This window comes from Pelobates fuscus, chromosome 8 (assembly GCF_036172605.1).
Source record: "Pelobates fuscus isolate aPelFus1 chromosome 8, aPelFus1.pri, whole genome shotgun sequence".
In the NCBI taxonomy this organism is placed as follows: domain Eukaryota; kingdom Metazoa; phylum Chordata; class Amphibia; order Anura; family Pelobatidae; genus Pelobates; species Pelobates fuscus.
The window spans coordinates 141,171,319-141,188,804 of record NC_086324.1 but is presented as its reverse complement, the minus strand read 5'-3'; positions in this window follow the sequence as shown (position 1 = coordinate 141,188,804).

Sequence of the window (17,486 nt, the reverse complement as noted above, 5' to 3'; positions counted from 1 at the left end):
GAGCGCTGGGTGACTAGACAGGCTAGAACCACGACAGGGCAATGAGCAAATGGAAGAAGCACTGTTAAATACCCTGGCTCAGGAGAGTAGACACGCCTCCGACGAGTCCTGATTAGTTTCCAGACAATTGAGTGACAGGTCGGTCCGGGTTGGCGTCATGACGTCGACTGCTGGGCGTCGTGTTACAAAAGGAAGTGGATCCCTCGCGGCCGGCGTGTAAATGACCGGAAGGACCGCGAGGGACGGAGGAAACAGCCCTTCTGGACGGATAAACTTCTAAGTCTCTACCTCTCTCAGAGGTAGAGACTTCAGGTACCCTGACACATACCCCATAATGCACTTACATCCATAATGCTGGGAAAGCATCATGGGAGGTGTAGTCCAAAACATCTGGAGTGCCGAAGGTTGCCTATGCCTGTCCACTAAGTGCATCACTTTTCTGCTCTCCTAAAACTTCTCAAACTTTACTTTGGCACATGTAAAGTACAATGATTAACTAAATATATTATGTTTTAGATCAAGGTACTCTAGCCTTTTACCGGACCTGCATTTATAAAAGTTCTCTTTAAGTGCAGTCATATTATATCTAAAGATGCTGGGTGTTTATCAATATGATAGCTCGTGTTTTTTTCTTCTTTAGATCTGGCCTAATTTTACAATTTGAAGACATGTGAGTTGATAAAACAGAAAGGAGAGATATTTACGGAGAGATTTGAGCGTCTGTTAAGCCCTATAAATCATAAGCTGATTTGAAGGCTCTGTGCTAAATTGACAGAAAAGTCCCAATGATCAAATAGCTCCTCTGAATGTCCGTTTTATGTCTAAAATGGAATTTTGGGAGCTTAATGAGTAGATGAACTAACATTCTGCTTTATTGAAAGCTGCTTGCTTTAAATAGGTTCAAGTCAGAACTGAAAGTCAATGTTAGTTCTTAAAGGAAAATAAAAGTCACCAAAAGTGGTGGATAGCTCGAAAAATATTCATAGTCAATGTTTTAAGCGAAGTAGGATTGAGTGAGTGTGTGTGGGGGTGGAGGGAGGAGGGGTTCCTTTATATAAGAAAACAACTCTTTAGAGTAGTGTATCCTATTCGCAAATTAACCCAAAATGTTAAACAATGGGATGGAATAAACCTTCCATGGGACAACATTTACATGTTTGTTCTACAAAATTAGGCTTCATGGACACTCAAAAATATTTTCAAATAATTTGGGTCACAGAAAACATATTCGAAAGGGTTCATCATTTGGCCAATAAAGAACTTTTTGGTTTTAGTGGAAAACACAACATGCACATAATACCAGAGAACACCATCTCGTTAGAGAACCATGGTGAAGGAAGTTTCATGTTGTGGAAATAGTTTATTGACAATTGGTCTGGCACCGCACTGGGAAATTGGTCAGGACTGAGGAAAGATGGACTTCTATAGAAAAGCATTTAAGTCTTTAAGGCATGTGAAAATGGTCTGGATGTTCACTTTCCAGTAAGATTGTGACCCTAAAAATAAAACCGAATATACCAGAATGGCTCAAAGTCTAGAACACAACCTCATTGAGAATCTGTGGAAATACTTGAAAACTGCTCTCTACAAACAGTTCCCATCCAACCTGACAGAACATTAGCAATTTCAACAAGAAGAATGATCAGAAATTGCTGCACCTACGAAACAAACTGGTAGAAACGTACTCAAAAGAATCACAGCTCCACGTAGATTTACAAAGTATAGAGCAAGGGGAGAGGTATCTTTACGTAACTAAGAAATTTATGTTTTTTTTCTGTAAAAAAACAGCATCTTGCATATTTAAGTGTTATTTAAAACAAATATTACCAATCCCAATAAAATCAGTTTTAAGTTGCAACATTAAAAAAAATTTGAAAACACCCCGGGGGCGAGAACACTTGCAAGGTACGGTATACAGTTGACCTGTCTTATCCAGAGGGAGTTCTGTGGTTCTCTGCATATAATTGTAGCCATATGAATTGATGGGCCTATCATGGTTAAACTTGACACACCATATGTGACGGTACAATCCGTTACTCCGTCAAGCATTCCCTTCTTCCCATAAAATAAAATCACCAAGTAATCCACAGAGTAATAACTTGCTGGTTTTGCCAAATAATCCACACATGAGCCAAAGCTTAATGCTGGAACAAGACTGATTTACTGGCACACAGAACTCACAATTTATGCAACACAAAACTCCTCCTCTGGGCCAGGCTAGATAATTGAGTTTTAGCAATATACATAGCTCAATTATCTGCTGGCCAGAACATTTACAGTTTAACATACTTTTGACCTAACATTCATAACTCTAAAACCATACATCACATTCACATAAAAATTACACATTCACAATCAATCTATTCAGGGGAACAACATATTGAAAAATGGCATGAATCAGACCAGGGGTTCAAAAGTTAGTAAAAGTATATTTTGGTCCCTGGCTGGCAGCATGGCAATCTGGTTTAAGCAGGTTTTACAGAGGCCTCTATCCTGGAGACAAAGGGGAAAGTAATCCAATTATCCAGGGCTAGAGGCAGACTCCATTAACCACATGGTTACAGAAAGACATAAAACACTTTAAAATACATAAAGTCCCCTTTTACACATAACACACAGACATTTCACATATCCCCAGATAGCTGGGATCTGAACGCACAAAACTACCGAATAGCGCTCAGATCCTATTCACACAGTTCAATTGCCATGGAGCTAAAGTCTTTCCCATAGTCTTTCATTATATGAATAGGCTCCATGGCATAGCTATCTGGGGGTATCACCGCTCACACAGGGCAAGTACCGAATGGCCCCACTGTGTTTAAAGGGCCAGAATGAGTGACATGCACTCTGTTAGGGCCGAATACTGTTTTTAAAGGGCCCAATCTCCCAGGGCCATAGTCCAAAGGCAGGAGGCGGGCAGCCAGGCTTCTCCAATGCAATGTGGCGAGATTGCTCTCGTCACACCATATTTTTTAAAACTAGACTTACCATGCTGCTCAATTAGGAGCTCAGGGTATTTAAAGATCTGTGCAGATTTTTAAGCAATCTTTACCTAGCTGAGATTGATAGGCACAAATCCTGAGCGCAGGAACAATTTCTGACTCATGTCAATAGACATCTTTCTCAAAAATACCCTCTATAACTCACCTTATGTAGCCACTACCTATAACCCTGAGAGGGAGCAATAGTGTCAGGAGCTATAGTGCCAGGAATACAGCATTATATTCCTGGCACTATGGTTTCCCTTTAATAAAAATAATATCCCCATGTGCTATAAAAATCTTTTTTTTTTTTTGCTTTAGATTTTTGATAAACATCTGCGATTGCCATACAATTTGTAGGTTGAACTTAAGCTACTAATTTTTTCTCTTAGCCTCGATGACAATGGTTTTGCTGCATGTTTACGATTTCATTTGTGAAAGCTTTGCAGGGCCAACGTATGACTGTATAGCTACAGTGTCCTTGTATTTGACTTTGAATGTGTTTGAGGAATATTACGTTCTATTAGAACTAACATAAACACATTTCAGTTACATATACAAAGGCTGCCCGCATTCACGTCATCAAAAGGAACGAAGAATTCAGTAGAAAAATGTGTGCACATTACATACTTGGTTCTTTCAGTAAAAGTAATTACACATTAGCTCATTCTCAACTATTATATGAAATGTGTTTTAATCTTTTACATTACTCCCATATGTAAAAATCTAAGTAATTCAACAAAATGTGAATTGTCGAAAAATCAAAGTGAATTCAAATTGAAGTTCCCATTATAAGTTTTAATAGCCAAATTGGACTAATTGTCCAAGTTAGCTATTTTATTTTAGTTTGGCTTTTTTGGGGGATAAACTGGATAGCCAGAGTACCAGGGGACTAAAACACAGGCATACTGGGATGAAGCTGGTAGGATCAATGGCATGGGCACAATCCAATGATTGGATGGACACAGTGAGTGACAGATACAGTCACATGGGTAGAGAGACAGGCACAAGGGAGGGTAGACACAGTAATGTAGGAGGGGAAAGGGGGGAGGGGGTTCCACTCCACCGCATGAGAAGGATGAGTGAGTTTAGATGCAAATGATATCATGTAAAAATGAATTTCATGGGTACAGTTACTAAGAGACGGAAGAAGGAAGAGGGTGGAGAAAAAGACTTTGGGTTGAGATTGCTAGTGACATAATGACACAAATTATGACATTAATCATTGGCTAATGGTATGGTGACAGAAAAGGCATATTAAATTGGGGTTATTTAACCAGTGATTTGGAGACATACACATAAAATAGGCATTTTTAAGATGGTTTATTTAGGATAAATGGACATATTTTATGGGATAAATGAGCAGATTAGTGTACAGTCTCATTCAGAGAATGTGACGGTATGGCCAATACTAACCAAAGGCTAACCTAAAACATATCTAACAATATATTGAGAATACACCTTTACATCTGATTTCAAAGCCACAATTAAATCACTTTATAAATAAGCATTTGCTGTTCATTTTATACTTATTATAAACAATCCAGATTTCTGTAGGTTCTAATGCAAAGGGAATTACTGCCCCATATAATGGTAGCACTGGTGGAAAGCTCTGCAAGTACGAGAACCACAAAGACTTAAGACAATAATGGTCATATTAAAAATAATTTATTTAAAAAAAAAAAAACTGAAAAGCTCATTAGAGAGGCTCATGGGGTATTTGTATTCCTGCCTGTCCATCACTAATGCTAAATAAAATAAATGTCTATGTCTGCTTAATGGTTCTTGGCTTTTGCAAAACAGTATAAGTAGAGCAACAGCCAGCTTAATCTAGCACTTGTGTGCCACCTAGGTATGGTATGAGAATTAATTTAGCAGGACATGCATTGGCATTATATTGAATTGGATTTGAACGAACAGGGACTGCTGCCAAGTTCTAAAAAACTGTTACCGAGTTGTTCACAGTGATTACTCTTGTTGATCCTCCTGGATGCTGTTTGTTGGAATTTTTCCATCACTTCTATCGCGGTTCAGTAGTTATCGCTCACAGAGTGACCCCAATACTGCGGAAACATCCCAAGATCAAGCTGTCCTTCCCCTAAATCCATCTCTGCCTTTAGCTTTATGAGTGAGAAAAAACACCACTTTTATTCATCATTATATATCTGTGTGCGTGTATGTATGACAATATCAATGTATTAAACCTGGTACATTCTGTCCTTTCTGGCTTTTATGTACACCTTGAAATATTGTTATTAATATAACCAACTGAATTGCATATGCTCACACAAGCTGTATAGAACATCTGTGATATATTATGCTTATATATTAACCCCTGCATACGACTGCTTTAGTGCTCAGTATATATATACTGCAGTCAAACAGGTAGCATTCCTATGGCTGTGATTTCACCATTTCACCGTATGGCCATAAGCTCAACCCACGGACACATGCCATATTCATTCAGTCTGTCTAACTACCTGTCTGTCTAACTATCTATCTGCCTGCATGTTTGTCTGTCTGTCTATCCCCACCCCACAGATGCAGAGCTCCCAGCTGTCCTGCTTTTGGAGGAACAGTTCTGCTTTCATTGTCCTCTCCTGCCATGCCAATTTAGTGTCCTGGCGTCTTGCATCCAGTGACACTGGGGAACTATCCCTGGGTAGCATAGCTCAAGCGCATCATTAGACGTGTTGTGCAGCCAGCACTTGCACCATGCAGAGAGCACTACAGCAGCGCTCACTGCATGGCCCTGTGTGTTAGGGGCTGGCTGGGTACCAAAGAGACTTTCATTTCCACACAAGAATCAGCGTCTTGCTAATGAGACCCACAAGCTTTAAACAGCAATCCTTGCCTGGTTTCTGGTCACCGATCCTCTTGGATGCTTTGGTTTAAAAAAAAATCTATGTTTGAAACAGTGTATAGTTCTAAGGGTATCTGTAGTAATGCAGTATGAAGACAAACCCTGTCTGTGCTCATTTGAATGTCAAGCATAGGAACTCTAGGATATTTGTGGAAACATTATTTCTTGAGCTTCTATGCCGAAAAAGGACTTCTCAAAGATAGATACAGCTGATGCACAATTGTAATGTTTGTATTTGTACTGTGGGGAGTTTTCTTGTGTCTAACCACCTGGATTGTTCATGGCACACTCAACAGGAGTGAATGTCAATAGCTAGTGGGCAAGAGGAACCTATTTACCTGGATTATCTATCTCTCTATCTATCTGTCTGTCTATATATCTGTCTTTCTGCCTGAAATAGTTGCCAACAGTCCCGGCAAGCTGGAATCTGTCCTGGGGAATTCACTCTCCCAGGACATTCCTGGCAACTTGCACTGCCATGTGCTTTTATTATGTTCCCTCGGACTGTAACAGCCTGTTACAGTCTGAGGGAATTCAGGACAGAGATGCTGGGGGCTATAGAGAAGTACTGGGGGCTGTAGAGAGATGATGGGGCTGCTGGGGCCGGAGAGAGCACTGACAGACTCCCTTCCGATTTCCCAGCAGCTTCCCCGGCAAACAGGCTCCTGCTCTGCCTAGCACAGGGGTCCTCAAACTCCGGCCCCCCAGATGTTGCTGAACTACAACTCCCATGATTCTTCGAATTACATATATAGCCAGAGAATCATGGGAGTTGTAGTTCAGCAACATCTGGGGGGCCAGAATTTGAGGACCCCTGGCCTAGCAGATGCAGGCTCCACCCCCACATAGTAAGCTCCACCTCCCACCATCAAGCTCCTCCCCACATTAAGCTAGAGACCTTTCTGCAGAAAATGGGTACCTGACCTCCCAGCAACCGCCTCCAGTACCAGGTAGGCTTGATATGAGCAGTCTTGTGTGTGTGTGTGTGTGTGTATGTGCCTGCTAGTGAAAAAGCTTGTGTATCTGTCTGTGAGCTTGTGTGTGTGTGGGTGTGCTTGTCTGTAGTGAGCTTGTGACAACTCACCACCACCAGGGCACAGCACCCCTCACACACACACAGCACCCATGACACTGCCCCCCTCACACACACAGCACTTCTGACACACTTACACAGCACCCCTCACACACACTCAGCACCCCCACCCCACGCACACACACACAGCACTACATCACAAACTGAACCCCTCACATACACACACACGCACACAAACACACAGCACTCTTCATTCACTGCACCCCACACAGACACACAGCACCCTGACACAAAGCACCCCAGCACACACACATCACCTTGACATACACACACACAGTCAGTGCTCCCTGTATAGTGCTGCTCTCTGTATAGTACAGATCTGTGTGTATAATATCCCGGGACAGTCAGTGCTTCCTGTATAGTGCTGCTCTCTGTATGATACAGGTCTGTGTGTATAATAAGCTGACAGTCAGTACTCCCTGTATAGTGCTGCTCTCTGTATAATACAGGTCTGTGTATAAAATCCTGAGACAGTCAGTGCTCCCTCTATAGTGTTGCTCTCTGTATAATACCCACAGGCTCCAAGAACTAGAAGAATCAGAAGCAGTAGAGTGGTGACTGAAGCCTCAATCTGAGACATTCAACATGTTAATTGGTGGCATAAAAAGGGGCTAGTGGAATATGTGCATATGTTTTCCTTTTTCTCCCATTTCTCTATTTAATTCCTGTGACAGACCCCTTTTGGGAGTGACAGATACCATCTCGGAGAATTGTCGTTGTATTTGTATTATTGGGGATTTCGGGTACTTGTGGATCCGTACGATACACGCCGCCACGTGGAAAGAACAATGGGTCGCGGCCATTTTGACCGCATGGACTAATGACCGAACAATCACGAACTTTCCACACGATGAATTCCAACCTTACCGGTAACGTACGCCCATACTGGTCGACAGATCCAAAGTACCGAAATAGAGACACCGGATCCAAGAGAGAGTTTTTGTTTATGTTATATGGTTCCTGAGTAAATGGTGCGAACGTGTATCTAGCGAACGGCCCAACCGATCTAGGGGATTTTCACGTATATTGTTCCCCTAGATCTCCGTTCCCTAATACACGTAGCACATTGTATTTTCGTTATATATTATGTGTATTATTAAACCTGTAATTTTTGTATAATATTCTGCTCGGTACAGTGGGAGTGACTCCCACTGTAAATGTATTATCTCCTCCGGATACGGGGAGGAGTTGTTGTACGGCATAAAAGCCCGAGTTGCAGAATAAACATTATTCCTACTTTGACCCTCAACACAGAGTCTCGTCTCGTGCTTGGAGGGGATGGCTATTACTTGGATGTCGTAATTATGGGGAACCTGTTATGCTTTAGCTGACTTCGTGCTTGGGGGAAAGGACACCTTCTGTAGCGGCGTAAGCCCCTACTACACCGGGGTGCCGCTACAATTGGTGGCAGCGGCGGGATCGTTCTTTCACCCCAGAAGGACAGCTACCGAGAGCAATCAGGATGGAGGCCTACTACGGAAGGTTGAAACGATCTACCCTAAAAGACTTGTTGGAGAGCCGTGGTCGTTCTGCTAGCAACAAAAAGAAAAGAGACATTTTGGCAGAATTGGTCGCATTGGACTTAGCTGAACAGAATGGCGAACTGGGTGTCGAACCAAACCCAGAACCGGAGATCGCCTTGGTCCGAACCCCGGAAGATGAACGATTCGACCACGAGGTGAGGGTAAGGTTGGCTCACTACGGACCAAACCCCTCACCTAGGATCGTGACCCAAGTAATTGCGGCGGTTGATGCCAACCGGCGCCAGACTTCAACCAGCGCCAGTCCAATTGCTGGGACTTTTCAAACTCCCGAGGAAAAGAGGAAAGTCCACTTTGCCGCTTTTAAAAATTTCGTAGAAACAGAGGGGGAGATTGACCAATACCTGGCGGATTTTGAGCGTCAATGTGCCCTACATAAGGTACCCTCCGAGGAGTGGGTTAAAATTTTGTCTGGCAAATTATCCGGACGAGCCAGTGATGCTTTCCGGGCGATCCCGGACCATGAGGTGGGAAATTATCGATTGGTCAAGGAAGCTCTACTGTCCCGATATGCAGTAACCCCCGAAGCATATCGGAGACGCTTCCGGGAATCCCGAAAGCAAACCGGTGACTCCTACACCGAATGGGCCTGCCGACTACAACGCACGGCTGGCCACTGGATGGATGGGTGCCAAGCTACCACCGCGGAGGAGGTATTACAATTGTTTTTGTTGGAGCATTTTTTTTAAAAGGTGGACAAGGAGCTCAGGGAGTGGATTCGGGATAGGCGACCGAAGCCGCCCGGCTGGCTTACGAGTATGCGGACGCCCGCAAACCCGACCCCTCGGTCCAAAAGGCAGCTCCCCGAGTAGAAAGCCGCCCCGTCGGCCCTACTCCAACCACCTCCGCTAATCAACCTAGCTACAACACCCCCTCCCGCTTCGCCCAGTCCAGTGCCCCGGACCGCCGGCGGTGCCATAGGTGCCAACAGGTGGGCCACCTGAGAGACAAATGCCCACTAGATCCAGCTCGACAAGCTTCTTGGAGGAAGCCCGCTGAAGGGAACGCCCGGCCCTTTACCTCAGGGGCCCATTGCATTGAAGCCCAGCCCCTGGGGGAAGAGCAATGGGAAATTTTGCACGAGGCCAACCCCCTTTTACGGCTGCCGTAGACAACCGTCAACATCACCGACAAACAGTCCGAGTGAATGGACAAGTTGTCAGTGGATTACGAGACACTGGGGCCACCCTAACCTTGATCCAACATGACCTGGTCCCAGAAAAAGAACACACTGGCCAAACGGTGGCCGTCAGAGTGGCCGGGGGTGCGGTGCATCGTCTCCCCACGGCCCGAGTGCATTTGGACTGGGGGGTGGGAGCTGGCCAAGTGAATGTGGGCCTGATGAAAGGACTACCAGCGGAAGTACTCTTGGGAAATGATTTAGCCCCGCTATTGTCCGCTTTTGCCCCTCAAGGCCCTGCTGGAGCCTGCCCTGTCACCACCCGGGCTCAGGCTCGTGCTATTGGAATCGGCCCGCCAGTCGCGGAGACCCAGGTAAGATCTAACCCTCCGACTGTGACCTTAGGACAGACCCCCTTAGACTGGGATACCCCTGAGACTTTTGGGAGGGAGACGCGGGAAGACGTCACTCTACGAAAGTATAGGGATAAGGCAGATAAAGGGGAACCGGGGACAGATGGGGAAAGCTACGAGTGGGTGGGGGATAGACTGTATAGGATCCCCCAGGAGCCCGCAGCAGGTAAAAACCCCGTCCCGCAGAAGCAACTAGTGCTACCGAAAAAATACAGGCAAGAAATCATGAGGATCGCTCACGATATACCCTTAGCTGGCCATTTAGGAGTACGTCGCACGGGCCATAGGATTACCCAGAATTTCTTCTGGCCAGGGTTTAACCGGGACGTGCGACAATATTGCAGAACCTGTGACACTTGCCAACGGGTGGGTAAGAGGGGAGATCGCCCGAAGGCTAAATTAATGTCGATGCCGATCATTGTGGAACCTTTCTATAGGGTCGCCGTCGACATTGTAGGCCCCCTAGCGCGACCTAGCCCGTCCGGTAAGAAGTACATTCTTACCGTGGTGGACTATGGGACCCGGTACCCCGAGGCAGTACCCCTGCCGAATATTGAAGCTGAGACGGTAGCCGATGCCTTGGTTAAGATATTCACTCGGGTAGGGTTCCCTAAAGAAATCCTATCCGACCAAGGAACCCAGTTCACTGCCGTACTCACACAGCAGTTATGGAAAGTGTGCCACATTAAACCCCTGCTCAGTTCCCCGTACCATCCCCAAACTAACGGTCTCTGTGAGCGCTTTAATGGGACTCTCAAACAAATGTTGAGGACCTTTACGGACGGTTGCAGAGACTGGGAGAGATTCTTACCCCACCTGTTATTTGCGTATAGGGAGGTCCCCCAAGAATCTACGGGTTTTTCCCCCTTTGAGTTATTGTATGGGAGGAGGGTGCGAGGACCCCTCGATCTCATTCGGGACCACTGGGAAGGGGAAACCGAACAGGCAGGGACACCTATTGTGCCATATGTCCTGGAACTCCGGGACCGCATGGAGCAACTCTCCCTATTGGTAAGGGAGAATCTCCAGGCGGCCCAGGGGCGACAGAAACGATGGTACGATAGGGGTGCCCGGCAACGACTATTCCACATAGGGCAGAAGGTATTGGTGCTAAAACCGGTAAAGGACAACAAACTGCAAGCTGCGTGGCAGGGTCCTTACAAGGTTCTAGCCCAACTCTGTGATACCACCTACCTTATTGCCAGCTGTGCAGATGAAAGGATCCAACGATCCTTTCATGTGAACATGTTGAAGGAATACCAAGAGCGACAGGAAGATGTTAACGCTGTTTGTGCCCCAGCTACTGATGACCCCGAAAATTTACCCCTACCTGACCTGCTAGAAAGGGAGACTCACCCCGACCCAGTTAGCCTAGTGAAGCTGGGAGAACGACTGAACCCTACGGAGCTAGAGCAAGCTAGACAGCTCCTATGGGAAAAACAGAGTACCTTCTCCCAGGAGCCCGGATACACCACCCTGGCCATGCACAAAGTAGAAACCCCAGGGCAGGCCCCCCTCCGACAACCCCCTTACCGTATTCCGGAAGCCGTCCGGGACGGGATGCTGAAGGAAATACGGGAAATGACCCAGCTGGGGGTCATTGAGCCATCAGACAGTCCCTGGGCCTTTCCCGTAGTCCTAGTCCCCAAGAAAGACGGAACCACTCGGTTCTGCGTCAACTACAGGCGACTAAATGAAAAGACTACCACTGACGCTTACCCCATGCCCCGGGTAGACGAATTATTAGATCGCATAGCCAGGGGTAACTATCTCTCTACCATAGACCTCTGCAAGGGTTATTGGCAGATTCCCCTGGCCGAGGATGCCGTCCCCAAGTCGGCCTTTGTCACCCCGTTTGGCTTATACCAATTTAAGGTCATGCCATTCGGGATGAAAAATGCCCCGGCTACGTTCCAGCGAATGGTGGATCGGCTCCTCGATGGCTTCCAGGAGTTTGCGTGTGCATACCTGGATGACATTGCGATCTACAGTGAGTCTTGGGAAGAACATTTAGTCCACGTAGGGGTAGTACTAGATAAGATTCGGGCCGCGGGCCTGACACTAAAACCCGAGAAATGCCATTTAGGAATGGCCGAGGTCCAATACCTGGGACACCGGGTAGGGTGTGGAAACCAGAGACCGGAGCCTGCCAAGGTTGAAGCAGTAGCGAACTGGCCCACACCGAATACCAAGACCCAGGTATTGGCCTTCTTAGGGACCGCCGGGTATTATAGGCGCTTTGTCCCTGATTATAGTACGGTAGCCAAGCCCTTGACTGACTTGACCAAAAAGAATTTACCCAGACAGGTCCTGTGGTCTCCCGCTTGCGAAGCCGCATTCCAATCCCTCAAACATGCTCTTGTTAATGCTCCTGTCTTGGCTGCCCCAGTGCCTAACAAACGTTTCCTTGTACATACAGACGCTTCCATGTATGGACTGGGGGCTGTGCTGAGCCAGATCGGGGAAGATGGAAAGGAGCATCCGGTCGCATACCTCAGCCGAAAGTTGTTACCGAGGGAAGTGAGTTATGCGGCCGTAGAGAAAGAGTGCCTGGCCCTGGTATGGGCATTGAAAAAACTAACTCCCTATCTGTATGGACAAGAATTTTCCTTGGTAACCGATCACAACCCATTGGTATGGCTTAACCAGGTCGCAGGAGACAATGGCCGATTGTTAAGATGGAGCTTGCCCCTGCAAACGTACAATTTCACCATCAGCTATCGACCCGGTAAGCTAAATGGCAACGCCGATGGGCTGTCTCGACAACTTGACAATTCTCCGGATAAGTAAATTCCGGTCATCCCTAAGTTCATCCGAAAGGATCAAGCCAGGTCTGCCGGAGTGTACCACTAGGAGGGAGCCGTGTGACAGACCCCTTTTGGGAGTGACAGATACCATCTCGGAGAATTGTCGTTGTATTTGGATTATTGGGGATTTCGGGTACTTGTGGATCCGTACGATACACGCCGCCACGTGGAAAGAACAATGGGTTGCGGCCATTTTGACCGCATGGACTAATGACCGAACAATCACGAACTTTCCACACGATGAATTCCAACCTTACCGGTAACGTACGCCCATACTGGTCGACAGATCCAAAGTACCGAAATAGAGACACCGGATCCAAGAGAGAGTTTTTGTTTATGTTATATGGTTCCTGAGTAAATGGTGCGAACGTGTATCTAGCGAACGGCCCAACCGATCTAGGGGATTTTCACGTATATTGTTCCCCTAGATCTCCGTTCCCTAATACACGTAGCACATTGTATTTTCGTTATATATTATGTGTATTATTAAACCTGTAATTTTTGTATAATATTCTGCTCGGTACAGTGGGAGTGACTCCCACTGTAAATGTATTATCTCCTCCGGATACGGGGAGGAGTTGTTGTACGGCATAAAAGCCCGAGTTGCAGAATAAACATTATTCCTACTTTGACCCTCAACACAGAGTCTCGTCTCGTGCTTGGAGGGGATGGCTATTACTTGGATGTCGTAATTATGGGGAACCTGTTATGCTTTAGCTGACTTCGTGCTTGGGGGAAAGGACACCTTCTGTAGCGGCGTAAGCCCCTACTACACCGGGGTGCCGCTACAATTCCATTCTGTAAATTATCCTTCTATATCTTTAATTTCCTATTTTCACATTTTTTCTTTCTATATTCACTCCCCAATATAATTATTTTTGTGAATTAATGTATGTTCTATGGTGTAGACACAACTCTCTGACTGAAGCACACCTGCACAAGGTCTTTTTATATCTGTATTGACAGTGTCACCACTGATACCCAACTCACCTAAAAGTGTTAATATGTACCTGCCTGATATAGATGCTGTGCTGGGAATGTATCTAACGCATACCATGGATACATGGTACTGTTGGTGGGAACTTGGTGTTATAAAGGTCTACTCAATAAAGAGAGAATTATATCTGCAACTGTCACTAGTCTAATACTATCCTGACCTTTTTGTGTCACTTTACCCCACTCCCTCTAGCATGTAAGCTCATTGAGCAGGGCCCTCAACCCCTCTGTTCCTGTGTGTCCAACTTGTCTGGTTACAACTACATGTTCAACTTGTCTGGTTACAACTACCCATTGTAAAGCGCTGCGGAATTTGATGGCGCTATATAAATATCATAATAATAATAATAATAGGGAATTGTGAGGGGAATGTCAAACTTTAGGTCAAAATAGTTCAGCTGAATGGGAGCATTTTTCCAACTCGGCTACTTTAAGATGGCCTTAAGATTAAAATTCCCATCTAAATTCCCTGTAATTCTCTGTTTATTGAGTAGACCCTGTAATCTGCACTACAAGTAGGCGGAGATTAATTATATGGGTTGGGCATAGTGGGCGGGGCTTTGCGACAGTGAGCGTGGCAAATTTTCAAGGTAGTAATTGATAGCTGTGCTGCAAAGTGTCCCTGGAATTGTTTTCAAATGTTGGCAACTATGCAGTATCTATTTAACTCTATCCATATCTATCATCTATCATCTATCTATCTATCTATCTATCTATCATCTATAATCTATCTATCTATCTAGATATGTAGAACATTATTCAATGTGTCTGTCGGTTGTAGTATGAACTGATGATGAAAATATCTATTTAATTCATGCTTTATTTAAATGCCAACAAAGAAGATCTCGAATTCCTGTGAGTTATGGTTAATTATTTATGTATTAAAATTATCTCACCAAACACGCTAGATCAGTGATGGCGAACCTATGGCACGCCGGGCCCTTTCTGTTGGCACGCGACCATAGGTCGCCAGGAGAGGGGGCCGCTGGCTGTCTGCAGAGTAGGCACCTGCCTGCCCGGAACGGCAGGCGCCTACTCTGCTTCCGTGTCGGGAGGACAGGGGGAGGGCTAGGAAGCAGCTCTCCTGTCCACCCGTGCGATGCTGTGTGGAGTGTTGCCGCACGTTATTATTGTCTTAAGTCTTTGTGGTTCTCGTACTTGCAGAGCTTTCCACCAGTGCTACCATTATATGGGGCAGTAATTCCCTTTGCATTAGAACCTACAGAAATCTGGATTGTTTATAATAAGTATAAAATGAACAGCAAATGCTTATTTATAAAGTGATTTAATTGTGGCTTTGAAATCAGATGTGAATGTGTATTCTCAATATATTGTTAGATATGTTTTAGGTTAGCCTTTGGTTAGTATTGGCCATACCGTCACATTCTCTGAATGAAGGGCAGCTCAAAACCAGGATACACCACTGCCTCTACCACCCACACACAGCACCCCTACCCCCACAGAGCACAACACACCTACCACCTACACACAGCACCCCTACCCACCACACAGCACAGCACCCCTACCCCCCACACAGCACAGCACCCCTACCACGCACACACAGCACTCCTCACCCCACAGCGCAGCACCCCTCCCCCACAGCACCCTTAACCCCACACACAGCACAGCACCCCTACCCCCACACAACACAGCACCCTTACCACCCACACACAGCACCCCTACCCCCACAGCACAGCACCCCTACCCCCACAGCACAGCACCCCTACCTCCCACACAGCACCCCTACCCCCCACACAGCACCCCTACCACCCACACGCAGCACCCCTCCCCACATCACAGCACCCCTACCCCCCCACAGCACCCCTACCCCCACACAGCACAGCACAGCACCCCTACCCCCTCAGCACAGCACCCCTACCCCCACAGCACCCCTACCCCCACAGCACCCCTACCCCCCACAGCACCCCTCCCCCTGCACACACAACACCCCTCCCCCCACACACAGCACCCCTACCCCATCCCCACACAGCACCCCCACACACAGCACCCCTCACACACAGCACCCCTCAGACACACACACAGCACTCCACACCCTTACACACAAACACATGCACTCCATGCAGTATGTGTGTGTGTATTCAGCAGTCTGTATGTGTGTGTATTCAGCAGTCTGTGTGTACTCAGCAGTCTGTGAGTACTCAGCAGTCTGTGTGTATTCAGCAGTCTGTCTGTGTGTGTATTCAGCAATCTGTGTGGGTGTATGTATTCAGCGGTCTGTGTGTACTCAGCAGTGTGTGTACTCGGCGGACTGTGTGTGTGTATTCAGCAGTCTGTGTGTGTGTGTATGTATTCAGCAGTCTGTGTGTATGTACTCAGCAGTCTGTATCTGTGTGTGTATTCAGCAGTGTATGTATTCAGCAGATTGTGTGTGTATTCAGCAGTCTGTGTGTACTCAGCAGTCTGTGTGTGTATTCAGCAGTCTGTCTGTATGTGTATTTAGTGGACTGTGTGTGTATGTATTTAGCAGTCGATGTGTGAATGTGTTCAGCAGTCTGTGTGTATGTATTGCATTTGTTGGAGATACTAATAAATATAAGCTTAATTTTATCTATTTATATCATTATTTAAAATTTGCATTATTGAATTCTCTGTTGTGTTCTTCTTTTAAAATAAAAGTTGCTAATTAGTTCAGACAAGTGTACGAGTAGTTTTTCCTAAACTTAAACCTCAGTATTGAGGTTTAATTGCCGTGTTGGCACTTTGAGGAAAAAAAGTTGGCATGTATTGGGGTTTGGACGCTCGGGCTCAAAAAGGTTCGCCATCACTGAGCTAGATACTCCATTTCACAACAATAATTACTCCCTTACAATCAGCATACAGTGTCCTAATATAAATATTGTGTCATGGTAATTACTTGCCTTTTGATACTGGCGGCTTTTTGTGTAACTTCATAAAAAAACCCTCTTGTGCATATAGTACTGAGAAATGTTGCCTAATGATTAACTGATTCATATACACATGTTTTTATTGCAGTAATTATTCTTGCACAATATTTGCGGTGATTAATGTATGTTACATTTTGAGACAGTTCATGCTGCAGGATAACCTCCAATTGTCAATAGTTAGTTGGTGAAGGCCATTAGTGACTCAGGTCTTCTTAAACGTATCTCTTCCATTTCAAGAACACAAGCAATGACAATTATCTACGAGATAACGCACTATTATTTGTAGAAGGTTCATGAGTTTTGGGGTTTCATTTGCAGCAATTTTGGCGAATACATGCTGTATTTTGCTTTCAAATCTATTTTTCCTCCTGGCTTCTATCATTTCTGTACTCATTCAAGTACAAATTGGGACTATAGTTGTGTTCTTGGCTAAGTGGTGAATGTAACATTTTTAAAAGGTAGTGGCAAGGGATGTTGTGGCCGCACGGCTTTAATCAATAAAAATAACAAAGGATTAACCCTATAAAGGATAAACTTATTCACCTCCCACTTGTATTACAGCAAGAACTGATTGGGAATCTTTGTATCTAATAATATAAATATATTTTCCTCTGTTCCAGTGCATGTGTAGCATGGTATGGGTATGTTACACCAGTCACCCACACCGTGAATATGCTATTTTTGTGTGTGTGTTTAGGGGCGGATCTAGTGTAGAGAGGGCCCCGGTGCAAGACATTTTATCGACCCCCCTCTAGGGCAAGTGAGG